Source organism: Mastomys coucha, unplaced genomic scaffold, assembly GCF_008632895.1.
Source record: "Mastomys coucha isolate ucsf_1 unplaced genomic scaffold, UCSF_Mcou_1 pScaffold4, whole genome shotgun sequence".
Lineage (NCBI taxonomy): Eukaryota > Metazoa > Chordata > Mammalia > Rodentia > Muridae > Mastomys > Mastomys coucha.
This window is the reverse complement of record NW_022196910.1, coordinates 41,218,541-41,236,690: the sequence shown is the minus strand read 5'-3', so window position 1 is coordinate 41,236,690 and position 18,150 is coordinate 41,218,541. Positions and strand designations below refer to the sequence as shown.

Genomic DNA, 18,150 nt, shown 5'->3' with positions numbered 1-18,150 from the left:
CTGCTGGGCGTGGGTTTTAAAGTTTGAAACTTCAAAGCCCTTGTCAAGTCCAGTGTTTCTCAACCTGTGGATCAGGATGTAGTTCTCAGCTATCAGGATGTAGTGATCCAGTCATTTGTGCTGACATGTTCCCCACCATGATGATAATGGACTAAACCTCTGAAACTGTAAGCAAGGTCCCCAATTGAAATCTTTTGTTCTTAAGTATTGCCTCGGTCATTGTGTCTCTTCATAGCCATACAACAGTGATTAAGACAGTGCTCATTGTTAAACTGACACCTGTGAGGGGCTGTCTTGGTACTTGATGATTAGCCTCTGAGACTGTCTGTGAAGGATGTTATTGGCTAAGTAAATTGATGTGAGAAGATCTATCTTAATTATAAAGAGAAACATTTTCTGTGCAGGGGATCCTAGGCTGCATGAGCTAGAGAAAAGTAGCTAAGTAGCAGCATGTTTCTGTCACTTTCTGATGGACTATAGATGTTGTATAATCACCTCTTCCAAGCTGCTGTTACTCTGACCTTTTCCCATAGGTGTAGACTAGAACATTAAATTTCTCCTCTAAGGTAGAAATTTGTCAAGGTATTTTATCACAGCACCAGGAGTTAGAGGGGGTAGAGAGAGAAAACAAGTCATGGACGATTCATATCCATTTTTTTATAAGACATGGTAGTTTATATAAAACATTATTGGTGCGAAAATAATGTCTGGTATGCCTGAATCCCTTTAAAAATTTTTTTTAATCAAATCTCTGCCATCTCTTGGCATTTCCAAATTTCCCCCTCCACCTAAGCAGTATGTTTACAAGTCAGCTTCTTACTATTTTTTTTTTCTGTAGTGATTTTACTACCCTCTTGTCAATTTTATACAATTAGTAAGGCACCAAACACCATCAACAGCACTCAGTGTCTTAATGACTTTGGAAGTGTAATACTTGAATTCAGTAAGAATGAATACCTTCAGCCAGGCAGTGGTGGCACATGGCTTTAATCCTAGCACTTGGGAGGCAGAGGGAGACGGATTTCTGAGTTTGAGGCCAGCCTAGTTTACAGAGTGAGTTCTAGGACAGCCAGGGCTACACAGAGAAACCCTGTCTCAAAAAACAAAAACAAAACAAAACGAAAAAAGAATGAATATTTTCCTGACTCCTTGTGTTGGTAAACATGCCATTTAGCTTAGTTTTTCCTATATCTAATACACAGTAATTGATTGAACATTTTATAATATTAACTTGCATTTCTTAGACCATTCTACATTGGTTTATCTTTTTCTTTTTACCAAAAATTATTTCTGCAACTTGAGCAGGTAGAAGTTACAATGTTGACAAAGAAATAAATTAGACCCATTTAAAATCTTGAATGTATAGTGCTCTTCTAAAGTCTTCCACAGTATTCTGATTTACATGGACTGGTTAGTCTTCCTTATATACCTAGCTTCCTATATATTTATCTTGTATACCTAAACTTAATATATGTTAGTCTTATATATCTAAGCTTTTCTTTGCCTTCTAACACATAAAATCTTGATGCTATTACATTAAAATCCATATTACACTCAGTAATATTACTATAAGTAGACAACCTAGTCTGTAAGAAATGCAAACTCCTTTGTTCCTTTTCACTGCAATATTGGCAACTCAAATGCTGAAATACCACTTCCAAGGATTCTGCTGAAAGAGAGTTCCCTGTCTCTGTGTTCTTCACACAGAGTCAAGGACAAGTAGTTAACTATGATGTAGGACATAGATAGGGGTTTTTTCCCAAACATCTTCAGAAGTGATGTCTCATTACTCTTTTGTTTCATGTAGTAAAGTAGAAACTTATCCATATTAACCCATGCCAGACAGGCAGCATGACTTCAGGAGAATGGAAATGATAACAATATAAACTTTTTTCCACTTAGTTCTCTATCACCATCCCTCTCTGCTTACTCTGTATCTAGATTTAAACTATGTTCTTTCTCTTTCTGTTTCTTTCACAGACCTGTCTAAAGATGACATTAGGGATACTCTGCTTAAAATATAGTGGGTCCAGGCAGTGGTGGCACATGCCTTTAATCCCAGCACTTGGGAGGCAGAGACAGGTGAATCTCTGAGTTTGAGGCCAGCCTGGTCTATAAAGTGAGTTCCAGGACAGTCAGGGCTATACAGAGAAACCCTGTCTCAGAAAAAAATATATATATGTATATATATATATATATATATATATATACATATATATATGTATATACATATACACACACATATATATAAATATATATATAAATGTATTCTTTTCCTTATGTTTATTTGCTTATTAAAAAAATCATTTACCTTATTGGCTTACTGTAGACCCAGATCATCTCTGTAGGTACCACTGAAATCCATCCTATTTTAAACCTGAAAAAGAATTGATGAATGGAATATATTTATTTTGTCTGTTCTGTATCACATATTTTGTTTTATTTTATTTTATTTGCCAGGAAGGAGACACTTTAGTTTCCAATACTATTTTTCTGTAACTTTGATGGAAAGTCACTTTTTTGCCATTTGGAGTAGTTTGAAGTACTTGCAACAACAGATATGGCACAGATGACCATGAGTTCTGTTGCTCCCTGGGCTTCTGGCATTTGTTGCCTTCCGGTTGCACAGCTCACATTGCAGGTTATAATGACCATCTGTGGGTAATTTCTGCCTTTGGCCACGTTGCTCTACTGGGAAGTATACCCAGAGGAAAGTGTAAGGAACGTTTGTAATAAAATCACAGCCCCTGTGTAGCTACTTCCGAACAGAACTGTGTACTTAAAAAAATAAAAGAAATCCCCCTCTAAGTGAAGTACCTGGCTTTTGAAGACAGAGAATTTCAGTACAGGGTCAGGGTAATAACATCTCAAGCTTTACTGTCTTGATGTTTCATGATCCACTATAACTTGTTTTTGTTCCTGGAACTATCTCTGGAGTCTTCGTGGATTTGTTCAACTTTGAAACTTTAAAATTCTGTCACTGCATTCAAGACTTTCTAAAGTGTTTCTGTCAACTACTTAAAAACAATTTTCACAACAGTTATGAAAACATTTTTCAAATATTCTTGTGCTTGTTTTACATTTTTGAAAGTTGGAAAATACCTGTGAAAGAATGTGTTGCTTAACTCAAAGGTAAGGATTCTATGGCTATAATGACAGGAATGCTAGAGTCCTAAAAGATAGGGCTTCCACATCTTATGACTAACACACCACCTGTTCTTAACTTTATTGATTGCTTTGCTTGGCACCATTTGACCTAGCATGTCACCACAGTCAACAACAGCATCTTTTATCCTCAACAGACCATCATAAATACAATCCTTGACATTGCTATGGAGGACTTAAATTAGAACAAAAGACCATAGAGCAAGAGATTACAAGAGGTTAACCAGAGATAGGTCTTGTTACTTAACAGTCTCTGCATTCCTTGTCACCATATATTTTATCTCCCTCTTTATCAGCAGTATGTTATATATAAGCATATATATGCATATATATGTATATATTTCTACCTCGTTATGTAAACATCTATACTAAGAAATTGATATTTCAGCCACTTTCTCTCTAATAACTGTCTGGAGCAGGGCAGCTAGGAGGAGCACACAGGGCACAAGAACAGTGGAGCAGCTGGGAAAGGATCCTTCTGGTCTGCAATCTGGACCTACCGCTTGGGCTATTCCAGAGCTTTCTGTACACAAGTTCCTGCAGGAGAAAGCTGGCCTAAAAGGAGTGCTGACACAGGCTTAAGGACCCACAGGAAGAACAAGCTCTAGCCAGAGACAGCAAGAACATGTAACACTGGAGATAACCAGATGGCATAAGGCAAATACAAGAACCTTACCAACAGAAACCAAGACTTCTTGGCATCATCAAAACCCAGCTCATCCACCACAGCAAGTCCTGGATACCCCAACACACCGGAAAAGCAAGTTGTTTATTTATAATCACATCGTATAAGGCTGATAGAGGATTTTAAGAAGGACATAAATAGTGCCCTTAAAGAAATACAGGACAACACAGGAAAACAGGTAGAAGCTCTTAAAAAGGAAACACAAAAATCCCTTAAAGAATTTAAAGAATTAAAGAAACACAATCAAACCAGTGAAAGAATTGAACGAAACCATCCAGGATCTAAGAATGGAAGTAGAAACAATAAAGAAATCACAAAGGGAGACAACTCTGGAGATAAAAGACCTAGAAAAGAGTTCGTGAGTCATAGATGCAAGCATCATCAACAGAACACAAGAAATAGAAGAGAGAATCTCAGCCACAGAAAATACTGACACAACAACCAAAGAAAATGCAGAAAGTTCCTAACTCAATACATCTGGAAATCCAGGACACAATGAGAAGGCCAAACCTAAGGATAATAGGTATAGAAGAGAGTGAAGATTCCCAACTTAAAGGGCCAGTAAATATCTTCAACAAAATCATAGAAGAAAACTTCCATAACATAAAGAGATGCCCATGAACATACAAGACGCCTACAGAACATAAAATAGATTGCATCAGAAAAAGAAATTCCTCCCACCACATAATACTCAGAACACAAAATGCACAAAACAAAGAATATTAAAAGCAATAAGGGAAAAAGCTCAAGAAACATTTAAAGTCAGACCTATTAGAATTATACTAGACTTGCAATGGTGGCGCATGCCTTTAATCCCAGCACTTGGGAGGCAGAGGCAGGCAAATTTGTGAGTTCGAAGCCAGCTTGGTCTACAGAGTGAGTTCCAGGACAGCCAGGGCTATACAGAGAAACCCTGTCTCAAGAAAAAAAAAAAAAGGAATTACACTAGACTTTTTGCCAGAGACTGAAAGCCAGAGGATCCTGGTCAGACACCATACCCTAAGAGAACACAAATGTGAGCTCAGGATACTATACACAGCAAAACCTTCAATAACCATACATGGAGAAACCAAGATATTTCATGACAAAAACAAATTTACAAAATATCTCTCCACAGATCCAGCCCTTCTAAGGATAATAAATGGAAAACTCCAACACAAGGAGGGAAACTACACCCAAGGAAAAGCAAGACAATAAACTTTTAACAAACCAAAAAGAAGATAGCCACAAAAAATGTAATCCCACCTCTAACAACAAAAATAACAGGAAGCAACAATCTTTTTCCTTAATATCTCTTAATATCAGTGGACTCAATTCCCCAATAAAGAGACTAACAGGCTGGATATGCAAACAGGAGCCAACATTTTGCTGCATACAGGAAACCCACCTCAGTGACAAAGACAGATACTACTTCAGAGTAAAAGGCTGAAAAACAATTCTCCAAGCAAATGGTCCCCAGAACAAAGCTGGAGTAGCCATTCTAATATCAAATAAAATCGACTTTCAACATAAAGTTATCAAAAAAGATAAGGAAGTACACTTCATATTCATCAAAGGAAAAATCTACCAAGAAGAACTCTCTTTTTCTAAACATCTATGCTCCTAATGCAAGGGCACCCACAGTCATAAAAGAAACTTTACTAAAGCTCAAAGCACACATTGTACTGCACACAAAAATAGTGGGAGACTTTAACATTCCACTCTCAGCAATGGACAGATCATGGAAACAGAAACTAAACAGAGACAAAGTGAAACTAACAGAAGTTATAAAACAAATAATAGATATCTCTAGAATATTTTATCCTAAAACAAAAGAATATACCTTGTTCTTAGCACCTCATGGTACCTTCTCCAAAATTGACTATATAATCAGTCACAAAAGAGGCCTCAACAGATACAAGAAGATTGAAATAATCCCATGCATCCTATCAGATCACCACGGACCAAGGCTGGTCTTCAATAACAACATAAACAATAGAAGCCCACATACACATGGAAGCTGAACAACACTCTACTCAATCATAACTTGGCCAAGGGAGAAATAAAGACAGAAATTAAAGATTTTTTGGAGTTTAATGAAAATGAAGTGACAACATGCCCAAACTTATGGGACACAATGAAAATAGCCCTAAGAGGAAAACTCATAGCTCTGAGTGCCTCCAAAAAGAAACTGGAGAGAACATTATGCTAGCATCTTAACAGCATATCTGAAAGCTCTAGAACAAAAAGAAGCAAATACACCCAAAATGAGTAGACAGCAGGAAATAATCAAACTTAGGGCTGAAATCAACCAAGTGGAAACAAAAAGAACCATAAAAAGAATCAACCAAACTAGGAGCTGGATCTTTGAGAAAAATCAACAAAATAGAAAAACTCTTAGCCAGACTAACTAGAGGGTACAGAGACAGTATCCTAATTAACAAGATCATAAATGAAAAGGGAGACATAACAATAGAAACTGAGGAAATTCCAAAAGATCACTAGATCCTACTACAAAAGCCTATACTCAAAAAAAAACTGGAAAACCTGGATGAAATGGACAATTTTCTAGACAGATACCAGGTACCAAAGTTTAGTCAGGATAAGATAAACCATCTAAACAGTCCCAAATCTCCTACAGAAATAGAAACAGTCATTAATAAACTCCCAACAAAAAAAAATCCCAGTACCAGATGGGTTTAGTGCAGAGTTCTATCAGAACTTCAAAGAAGACCTCATACCAATACTCCTCAAACTATTCCACAACATAGAAATGGAAGGTACTCTACCTAATTTGTTCTATGAAGCCAGAATTACTTTGTGTGATACCTAAACCACACAAAGACCCAACAGCAAAAGAGAACTTCAGGCCAATTTCCCTTATAAATAATGATGCAAAAATACTCAATAAAATTCTCACAAACAGAATCCAAGAACACATCAAAATGATCATTCATCATGATCAAGTAGGCTTCATCCTAATGATGCAAAGATGGCTCAATACGTGGAAATCCATCAATATAATCCACTATATAAACAAACTCAAAGGAAAAAAAATAAAATATATGATCATTTCATTAGATGCTGAGAAAGCATTTGACAAAATCCAACACCCCATCATGATAAAAGTCTTGGAAAGATCAGGAATTCAAGGCCTATTTCTAAACATAGTAAAAGCAATATACAGTAAACCAGTAGCCAACATCAAACTAAATGGAGAGAAATTTGAAGCAATCCCACTAAAATCAGGGACTCGACAAGGCTGCCCACTCTCTCCCTACCTATGCAATATAGTACTCAAAGTCCTAGCCAGAGCAATTAGACAACAAAAGGAGATCAAATGGATACAAATTGGAAAGGAAGAAATAAAAATATCACTATTTGCAGATGATATGATAGTCACTTAAGTGACCCCCAAAAATCCCACTAGAGAACTCCCAAACCTGTTAAACAACTTCAGAAAAGTAACTGGATATAAAATTAACTCAAACAAATCAGTGCCCTTCCTCTACACAAATGATAAACAGGCTGAGAAAGAAAGTAGGGAAACAACACCCTTCACAATAGTCACAAATAATATAAATACCTTGATGTAACTCTAACTAAGCAAGTGAAAAAAAAAAAAAAGAAAATGATATTTCATCATTTATTTGATTACAATTAGAATGTATACTGTATTGATAAAAAGAGATAACCACCAAATATTTCATGTGAATAACTTTAGAACCATCTTTCTTATGAAAAATATTCATTCACTAATTTTTTTCTGCCTGCTATACATCTCAGATATGGATTTTTTTCCAAGACACTTTCATGTATGAGTTGCCAGTTTGAAATATAATGAACAAAAATTTAAATGCTAAGCATTGGGCTTTGAAAGTTTTGACATCATCGAAGAGTTTTAATGCTAAAGGAAACCATTTTTCTGAGCATCAACTATTATCTGCTCCCCACTGGTCAAGCGAATTTCACAAGTTCCTTCTTGTTAAATGGATCTGACATTTGGCTGAACTCAGCCTACCTTGTAATGCATTACATCCCAAGTTTATTGAAAAAATTATTTAACATAATTAAATTGAGAGCTCTTCTTCTGAACTCTCATCATGTTAGCAAAGTTTTCCTTTCAGCTCCTTATCATTCCTTTTGCCCTAGAAATAAGGTTGATGGGATAACAGAATGGCTAATTCTGGCTCATTTAGGGGGAGTTGTAATTGGTACTACTCTCAGGTGTTCTTGAGAGCAAATCCTCTGTTGTAGTGAGTGGACATATATGCACTGAAAACTTCAAGTGCTGGGACTTCAACTGTGGAGTGAGAAAAACTATAACCTCAGTCTTCACATAATTATAATTGTACAGATTTAGAAAGAAGGTTGCCTAGATGAAGCATGGATTTTAATTAGAATTGTGCCTTTTAAACCACTTTAAAGTACCTATCATGAAGGTGGACTCCAGAAGAAAGCACATTATCATTTTAATAACAAAGTTGGTATAGATCAAAGAAAAAAGTTTAATTCCTGCAGGGATTTCTGTTTACTGTTAAATAAATGTGAGGATAAATTCACACACACACACACACACACACACACACACAAAGTTTCTTCTTTGATCCAATCAGCTTTCCATAGAAAAGGACTCATAGGGGGAAAATATTGACAGAAGCTGTTATGTCAAGGAGCAAGCATTTCAACAGAAATAAAGGGTATGAGGTTTTTGTATCAGTCCCCACATTGGAAATATCTGCATGCATTTTAATGTAATATCAATATATGATAGTATTTCAATTTGTTCTTCTTGGAAAGTTGGATTAAAGAAGGAAGAATATATTATCTTTAATGTATCAGGTTAAGTCAGAACTCAGAACTCTGATGTTATAGGAAACTATTATAAAGTTTTATACCAGGACGAGCATCTGATTATTAAAGTATGATACATCATAATTTATTTCACCAATTAAGATTTTATCTTGTCCATCTGTCACTGTCCAGCAGCAACATAAAAACAGTAGGTTACCTGGAATATGAAGTTAGAAATAGATAGGAAAAGATAGAAGGAGATATGAGAGCGTGGCCACAGACATACCTACCCACGTGGAAGGGCAAAAATTAGACGAGAGACTTTCTGCTCAGCCATCTTGGTTCTTTAATAATAATCCTTTGTTCTCCCAACAGGTATATTACCTGGGCCAAAAACCCTTCCCCCAAAATACGTCAGGGTAACAGTCCAATCAGTGACTTCCTTGTTACTCTATGGGGGTGGAGCTTTTGAATGTAACTGGAACCAGGTTTTGCTCAACAGGTGGGCAGCCGCAGCCCTGGGGCCCAAGTGGCACTGTTTTGCTTTTGATACTGTCCGGGCTGTGGGGAGGGAGTCCACATCTCCATAGTGTTTTTTGTATTATGCATAATATCTATTTTAATTTGCAAGGCCGGTAATAACAACATGTGAAACAACCTTTCTGATACATTTGTCAGTCTACAAGTTGGATTCTGATTGACCTGAAGTAATGAAGTTCTAAGTCCCTTCTATGCCCCACATAACTCCCAAGACATTTATAGGAAAGAGTACACTGAAAGATGTACTTCTTAATATAGCTTACTTGGAAGCCAATACTTGCTGAGTGTCACTTCATTTTATTATACCGTCTATATTATTTTATGTAAAATTACTTTCTTGGGCATATTTCAAGTAGTATAACACTGTCAATATTCTGATTTATTTACCTAAGCTGTTGTTAAGTAAGTCAGTGTTTGGATGTTTCACGTCAATCTGCTCTATAAACTGTGAAATGATTAGTCTGAGGATACTCAAAATAATGCACTACACAATTCTCACGAGCAGAATATTTTGATAACAGTTTCCTTTCCCATTTCATATCTCACAGAATTTATTTGCAAGAGACGTTTGGGTTTATTTTGTAAAGCACCATTCTTGCTAATTCATAGTCCCATTGCCTGGATTCAGTCTTGATATCCCTTAATAATTTTTCTGGGTGAATACCAGTTATACAATGTTCAATCCATACTGCTCACACAGGACATGTACAATGTGCTTTACCTAAGACCTTTAAGTACCAGTTGCTGTGGCTACACTCTGGTTCTTTAGTCTGATTTCCTCTCCCATGAGCAATAAAGTGTCTGCCCTGTCACATCACATTGTGTCTATAACATTTTATAGATGGCATTAACATGGTTGATATATCCCCAAGATGTCTAATTGTAATGCCACTTTAGTTTCTCCTTAAGAAAGAAAACTTTAGTGCTGTATTAAAATAAACAAAATACACAGAAAACACCTTATGAATGGTTTCTATACATAGGTTCTTGGTGGACAGCAAGTGAATGAGGGATGAGCAGGTCAAGATACAGACACATATCTTATATGAATTAAGTGGTCAGTGGCATTCAGTGTATGTCAACAAGCAGAGCTAATAGTTTTATTCATCTGAAGCCCCTGTCCATTTATAGATTCCCTCCTTATGAGTATATTGACCCTGTTTAACCTCTACCATTTACAAATGATTTCCTAGGGCTAGAAAGATATCCAAGATTTTAAGAACACTTGTTGTTATTCCAGAGCACCCAAGTTCAGTTTCCAGCATCCATTTCTAACTATAACTTCAAGATATTTGATTTCCTCTTCTGACCTTAGAAGGCATACACACAAAGACAGTTCATCTGTACACACACACACACACACACACACACACACACACACACACAATCATAAATGAATGATAAACCTTGGAAAAGAAAACAGATGACTCAGGATGGAATTCTAACAGAGTTCCTACCATGGGTAAATACCTTAGTTATATATCCATACCATAAAGTGATACTAATAACAATGAGAATAACAAAAGCAAAAAGTGATTGTATTGTTTTTCTAAGAAAACAACACTGGGTTGTGTTTAAGAACACATTAGAGACATAAAATAGTTGCACACTAATGCTTCAACTCAGTTAAGATTTCTGTTTAGACTTGTTCTATTTGTATTTTGAGAAAAGCATCTTCAATAAATGGTGCTGGTCTAACTGAATGTAGAAGAATTATATATTTACTACCCTGTACAAAAGACAAATCTAAGTTTATCAAAGACCTCAACATAAAATCAGACACACTAAATCTCACAGGAGAGAAAGCAGGAAATACAATTGAAACACATTGGTAGGAGATAATTTTCTGAACAGAACACCAATGGCTCAGTCTCTAAGGTCAACAATTGATGAATGGGACCTTATGAAACTGTAAAGCTTATGAAAGGAAAGGACACTGTCAATAAGACAAAATGGTAGGCTACAGATTAGGAAAGGATCTTTACTAATCCCACATCTGACAGAGGACTAACTTCCAAAATTTATAACGAACTCAAGAAGTTAAACACCAATAATCCAAATAACACTATTAAAAATGAGGCACAGCTCTGGGGGTTCTGGTTAGCTAATATTGTTGTTCTTCTTATATGGTGCAATCCTCAGGCACTAAACCACCAACCAAAGAGTACACCTGGATGGGTCCATGGCTCCAGCTACATATATAGCAGAGGATTGCCTTATCTGACATCAATGTGAGGGGAGGCACTTGGTCCTGTGGAGGCTTGTTACCACAGTGTAGGGGAATGCTAGAGGGATGAGGCAGGAATTGATGGGTGGGGGTACTCCTCTTAGAGTCAAAGGGGAGGGGGAGATAAGGATTTCTGAAGGAGAGATCAGGAAGGGGTACAACATTTGAAATGTCAATAAATAAAGTACCCCTTCAAAAAAGGGGGACAGAGCTAAACAGAGAATTCTCAACAGAGGAATCATAAATGACAGAGAAGCATTTAAAGAAAAGTTCAAAGTCCTTAGTCATCAGGTAAATGCAAAACAAAACAACTCTGAGATTCCATTTTTATATCCAACAGAATGACTAAGGTTAAAACCTCAAGTGATAGCACATGCTGGCAAGGATGTGGAGTAAGGGGGACACTCCTCCATTTCTGGTGGGAGTACAAGCTTTGCAACTACTATGGAAATCATTTTGGTGGTTTCTCAGAAAATGGAATAATTCAACATCAAAACTTAGCTAGACCACTCCTGGGCATATACCTAAAAGATGCTTCACCATCCCACAAATCCCTTTGCTCAATTATGTTAATAGCAGCTTTATTCATAATAGCCAGAAACTGGAAACAACCTAGATATCCCTCAACTGAAGAATGGATAAAGAAAGTGTGGTACATCTACACAATCAAATACTTATTCAGCTATGAAAAACAAAGACTTCATAAATTTTGCAGGCAAATGGATGAAACTTGAGAGTATCATCCTGAGTAAGGTAACCCAGTCCACCCACCCCCCCCCAAAAAAAACATGCATGGTATGTCCTTGCTGATAAGTGGGTATTAGCTCTCTAATACAGGATGCCCATGCTACACTCCACAGACCCAAGGACATGAAGAAGGGTGCAAGCAAGAATGCTTGAGTCTTACTTAGAAAGAGAATGGAATGGTCATGGTTGTGGAAGGCAGATGGAAGGAGGAAACTGGTTGGAGAGATTACTAGCGGAGTGATGGATTGGGGTGGGTGTGAGGAGGAGCCGGGGGGCGGGGCATGGTCAAATGGCCATGAGAATGAGTGGAAGGAGGAAGGTAGGAATCATATCCAGGAAGAGAGGGAGAGCTGGGATAGTGGATGCCCACAAGAATCAATGGGGATGTCCTTACCTGTGCCTCAAAGCATTGGGAATATGGAGCCAGGGGAGGAGGCTGCTTCTTGTGGCCAGGCAGGAACCCTGGTGTCTTAGTCAGGGTTTGTATTCCTGTACAAAACATCATGACCAAGAAGAATTTGGGGAGGAAAAGGTTTACTCAGCTTACACTTCCACATTGCTGTTCATCACCAAAGGAAGTCAGGAACTCACACAGAGCAGTAACTTGGAGGAAGAAACTAATGTAGAAGCCATGGAGAGGTGCTGCTTACTGGATTGCTTCCCCTGACTTGCTCAACTTGCTTTCTTATAGAACCCAGGACTACCAACCCAGGGATGGCACCACCCACAATGGGCCCTCTCACCCTTGATCACTAATTGAGAAAATACTTTACAGCTGGATCTCATGAAGGCATTACCTAAAGGGAGGCTCCTTTCTCTGTGATAACTCCAGCTTGTGTCAAGTTGACACACAAATCCAGCCAGTGCACCTGGGAAAGGAATAGGGACACTAATCCAACCACAAAACCTTCAACTCAAACCATATCCTGTGTACAAGAAATGCTGAGATAGGGGATAGAACAGAGACTGAAGGAACAGCCAATCAATAACTGGCCCAATTTGAGACCCATCCCACAGACAAGCTCCAATTCCTAACACTATTAATGATAGTCTGTTATGCTTGCAGACAGGAGCCGAACAGTGGATTAAGCTTGATGACTATTATGGAAGAATTGGAGGAAGGATTGTGGCCCCAAAGAAGATAGGAACTCCACAGAAAGACCAACAGAATCAACTAACCTGGACCCTTGGCTCTCTGAGAGAATGAACCACCAACCAAAGAACACACACAGGCTGGACCTACGCCTCCCTGCTCATATGTAGCAGATGTACAGGTTGGTCTTCATGTGGGTCCTGAACAAATGGAATAGAGACTATCCCCAAAATTATTGCCTGTATGTGGGATTTGTTCTTCTAGCTGAGCTGCCTTGTCTGGCCTCAGTGGGAGAGGAAGGGCCGCCTAGCCTCACAGTGACTTGAAGTGTCAGGGTAAGTGGGATACCCAGGGGGCACCCCACCTGCCCAGAGGAGAAGCAAATTGAGGAGGGGTGAAGGTTTGTGAGAGGGGAGGATCTGGAGGGGGCAGTGTGTAAGATGTAAAGTGAATAAGTAAAAAATAAAAAAATAATAAATAAAAATACTGAATAAATAATTCTAGATAATTTGAAAAATTATCAACAACATTTTCTGTGTTGTGCTATGTATAGAAAGTTGATAAATAAGATTTCTAGAAATGACAAGAGTACATTGAACCCAGTTATCTCTATGTTAAATATACATGCAAATAGATATGTGAGGAGTAGGAATTTTCTGTGTGCCTTGTATGTGACTACGAAGGAGAATGTATCAGTCAGACAATATAGTTGCATAATTTACAAAAGAAAGAAAGAAAGAAAGAAAGAAAGAAAGAAAGAAAGAAAGAAAGGAAGGAAGAAAGAGAGAAAAGAAGAGAAAAGAAAGTTAACAAAAGTCAAATACATCAAATAGAATTGTTTAAAAACAAAATGGTAGAAAAGTATAGTAATTAAATCATGATACAATACCAAAAGGAATATGAGAAAAAAAAGAGTGTAGAACTAAACAAAAAGTTGAGGAATAATTTCTGTGTACTAATTCATTTGGGATTATTTCATTCCATTGGGAAGCTTTGTTTTATGGTTTGAGAATTTCAGATGCTGATGTGATTTTTATCTACTAACTGGGGCCTGGGGTGAATGTAAATGCACATTTGTCAATAGATCTGGGAGCTGATGATACATTTGGATCCCAGATCACAGACATGAGCCCCACGGGACAAGAGTGTGTTTACTAGTGAAGCTGGAAGCCTGTTATTTATTACTATTCTGGATTAATCCTGTTCTGCCTGCTAATAGTTGCCTCTCGAATAATTATACATGATAGATATTATGAGGTTAACGGCTTATTTGGGAGGAGTTTACACAATTTTGTACTGGCTTTGCTATGCTGCTCATCAGGATAACACCCAATGATATGCATGTAACCTATGTGGGCATTTCTTAATCTGTCTCCACCCTTCCTTCCTTCCTTCCTTCCTCCTCCTTCCCTCCCTCCCTTTCTTTCTTTCTTTCTTTCTTTCTTTCTTTCTTTCTTTCTTTCTTTCTTTCTTTCTTTCTCTCTCTCTCTCTCTTTCTTTCTTTCTTTTGTTCTTTCTTTCCTTCTTCCTTCTTTCCTCTCTTCCGTCTTTCTCTCCCTTCCCTCCTTCATTCCCTCCCCCTGCCCTCTCTCCCTCCCTTTCTTCTTTCTTTCACTTTTTCTTTTTCTTTCATTCTTTCTTTTTGGAGAATTTGAAGAATTTTAGAGTGGCATGGACATTTTTCCCTTGAGCATTGCTGTAAGATAAGGGTTTCTGGTGTCCCTTTAGGATAACATTATTCCATTCTGCTTTTTCTTGCTGTCCTGTGTGTATCCAGCATCAAGTATTTCCATTTAAAAAATGGAAGTTATTTGTACCTCAGTATAGTTATGATAATCACATGCCTAATTAAATGTTATTAAAACCACTAAAAATTGTTTAGTCCCCTCAATTTTCAATTTCAAATGTAAATATAATTCTGTGTAGGGGTTTGCCAGTAATCGAATCATGATAGGGTTTACTGATTGCCATTCAGTGATTTTTCTTACCTTGGGCAAAGTAAACTTTAAATAGAAGAACACTAAGTAGCTTAGGGAAGAACACAATTGGATTTTTTTTTTTTGAGTAGTTAGTTGCCAGTGGATATGTTGAATTCTCTCTATCACTATTTTTAACACCTTTGTTTTAAAGAAGATTTCCAGTAATTAGTACTATTTCAAAAGTGAGATGAAATAAAAGCAAGTGTCAGTGAAATAATACTATAGGATATGTTAATAAGAAGGTTCAGATAAAGTTGTAAGTGAACACATGGTATGTTCTCACTGATAAGTGGATATTAGCCCCAAAGCTCAGAATACCCATGATACAACCCACAAACCATATGGAACTTAAGAAGCAGGAGAACAAAAGTGTAGATGCTTCAATCCTACATATAACAGGGGATAAAACAATCACAGGAGATATCGGGAGGGATGGACCTGGGAGGGAAAGAAGAAGGGGAGGGGGAAAAGAGGGGAGGCAGTATCAGGTACTGGAAGGTAGAAGAGAGAAGTAGAGAGGGTCAGGAAATTGAATAGACACGTGTAACCATCTGGGATAGGGAGCTAGAGGTAGCCACTGGAAAGTCCCATACTCTAGGGAAGCAGGAGGGTCCCGGGATCCAATGGTAGTGACTTTAGTGGAAATACCCAACAAAGGAGAGATAGAACCTGTAGAGACCATATCCAGAGGTTAGGCACAGCTCCTGGTTGAGGGATGGGGCCACCCAGCCATCTCAAAAATATTAACCCAGAATTGCTCATATTTAAAGGAAATACAGGGACAAAGAATGGAACAGAGACTGTAGGAAAGGCCATCCAGAGGCCACCCCACCAAGGGATCCATCCCACCTGCAGACACCAAACCCTCATACTATTGCTGATGCCAAGAAATGCTTGCTGACAGGAGCCTGGTATGGCTGTTCCCTGAGAGGCTCTGCCAGCACCTGACTAATACAGATGTGGATGTTCACAGCCAACCAATGGACTGAGCCAGGGGAGCCCAGTGGAAGAGCTAGTGGAAGGACTGATGGGGTTGAAGGAGATGGAAACCCCATAGGAAGAACGGTATCAGTTAACTGGACCACCCAAAGCTCCCAGGCCCTAAAACATCAACCAAAGAGTATACATGACTCCAGATACATATGTAGCAGGATCTCCTTAACTGACATGGATGGGAAGGGAGGCTCTTGATACTGTGGAGGCTTGATGCACCAGCATAGGGGTATGCTAGAGGGATGACTGGGTAGAGGAGCACCCACATAGAGGCAATGGAGATGGGGTAGAAGGGGAATAGAATGGGGGTTTGTGGAAGAGTAACCAGGAAGAGGGATATAATTTGAAATGTAAATGAATAAAATGATTAATAAAACAAATAAACAAAAGACTTAAAAGGTACAAAACCCTGCTTCTGTGTAAGGTTTGGCTCTATATTTATAAGTAAAAAGTATAGAACTATTTAGTTTTAGGAGTCAGTGTGAGATTCCCGGAGGGACTCCCACACTCAAATCCCTCACACACCACCAAGACACGGACTTGATGCAATCTGCAAGAGGCTTTTTATTCCAGCTAGCTGGGGCGCGACTCATATCCCTCGCAGGGGTAGAGGAGTCTGGCTCCGAGCAAGGTCTTAGGTGAAACTGCCCGCAGTGTCATGAACGGGGTTCTCCTCAGCTAGGAGGGAATAAAGGACCTGAAATAGAGGGTTTGAAATGCAAAGAGAAAACACGAAGTCAAGTTGCGTCCCAATCAAGGCTCCACTTTACTGAGAATAAACCAGGGTTTTTATAGTCACAGGAGAAACTGGAAACAAGTCTCTAGTTTACACTACAAATTAAGTTCAGGTGCCAAAGTCCCCAGGTTCAGAAGATCTTCAGGCGACTAGCTGGCTGGCGTGCTCAGGTGGTAGGTGTGGTCAGGCGGCTTCTTCAAAGACAAACAGTCAACAGAGAGCATCTGTCTTAGCTCCCAGGTGTTAGCCCTCAAACAGAGGCTGCCAGGAGTCCCATGGATGACTGAAGTGAAGAGGGGGTGTAACACTTAGGCAGCTTTTTATTCCTGTGCAGTTGCTGGGGCAAAAGGGAAGACTGGGGTAAAGGGGAAGGTACTGGGTGGTTTCTGATTGGTTCTGGCTCGTGCTAGGGTCCAGGGGCGGGCTAGCCACCTGGCAATTGTTTTGGGCCAGGTTGTTTCTGGGTTCTCCCGCCAGGTTGTCTTGATTCCCTTGTTTCTGGTTTCTTGGGAACTGGCCTCCCATTGGTTTTAGGTTCTGGGAGCCGGTCTCCCACTGAGTTCAACCAAAGACTAAGTTCCCACAGTACAGTTTGAAAACTTAATCTTACATCAGAGGCTCTTTCAAATAAATATGAACTGTGTGTTTTAATTCTGTGACCAGAGACTCTTCTTTTTGGAGATATAATAGTTTTCATAGTGTCTCTACCTACATTCTAGACCATAATGAAGTCACACGGCTCAGGTTCATTGTGGTGAAACGTTGTTGGCATTTACCACCATTGTGAATGTAGGAAAAGGTGACAGTGGAGAGAATCTAAGAAGATACAATGCAATCCACTTATAACAATTCACAAACATCTGATTCCATTCTATACTGTTGTTTGTGATTGAATGGATGATAGATTTTCTAGCAATTTGAGCTACACTGAATAGATTAGGTTCCTTGAGATTCGAGTACAGATAATGTCACTAAAAATAGTGTTGCATGCTTTAGTACTTAGCAGAACTTGGAGCCATTGCCATGTTCACATGCAAATTGAAGTACATTGAATTACCAGCCTTCAGTTCTCATAATAAGTGTGCCAAATACCTATTATGTTTAAATTATTTATATACACCTATTTATACGTATAAATTTATCAAAGGATATATATATCCTTTTTACAATAATAATTGTGCCTATTTTAAATTCAGGTTTGTCTCATTGTTC

General features: G+C 38.4%; 1 long non-coding RNA gene across 1 annotated transcript in view; it reads right to left on the bottom strand.

Moving 5' to 3' along the window:
- Window positions 1-18,150, bottom strand: part of LOC116076002 — an 87,842-nt gene that overhangs the window by 27,901 nt on the left and 41,791 nt on the right. The window contains exon 2 of the long non-coding RNA XR_004112777.1: window positions 2,312-2,377. This is a non-coding gene — a long non-coding RNA (uncharacterized LOC116076002). The remainder of the gene's footprint in view (window positions 1-2,311; window positions 2,378-18,150) is intronic.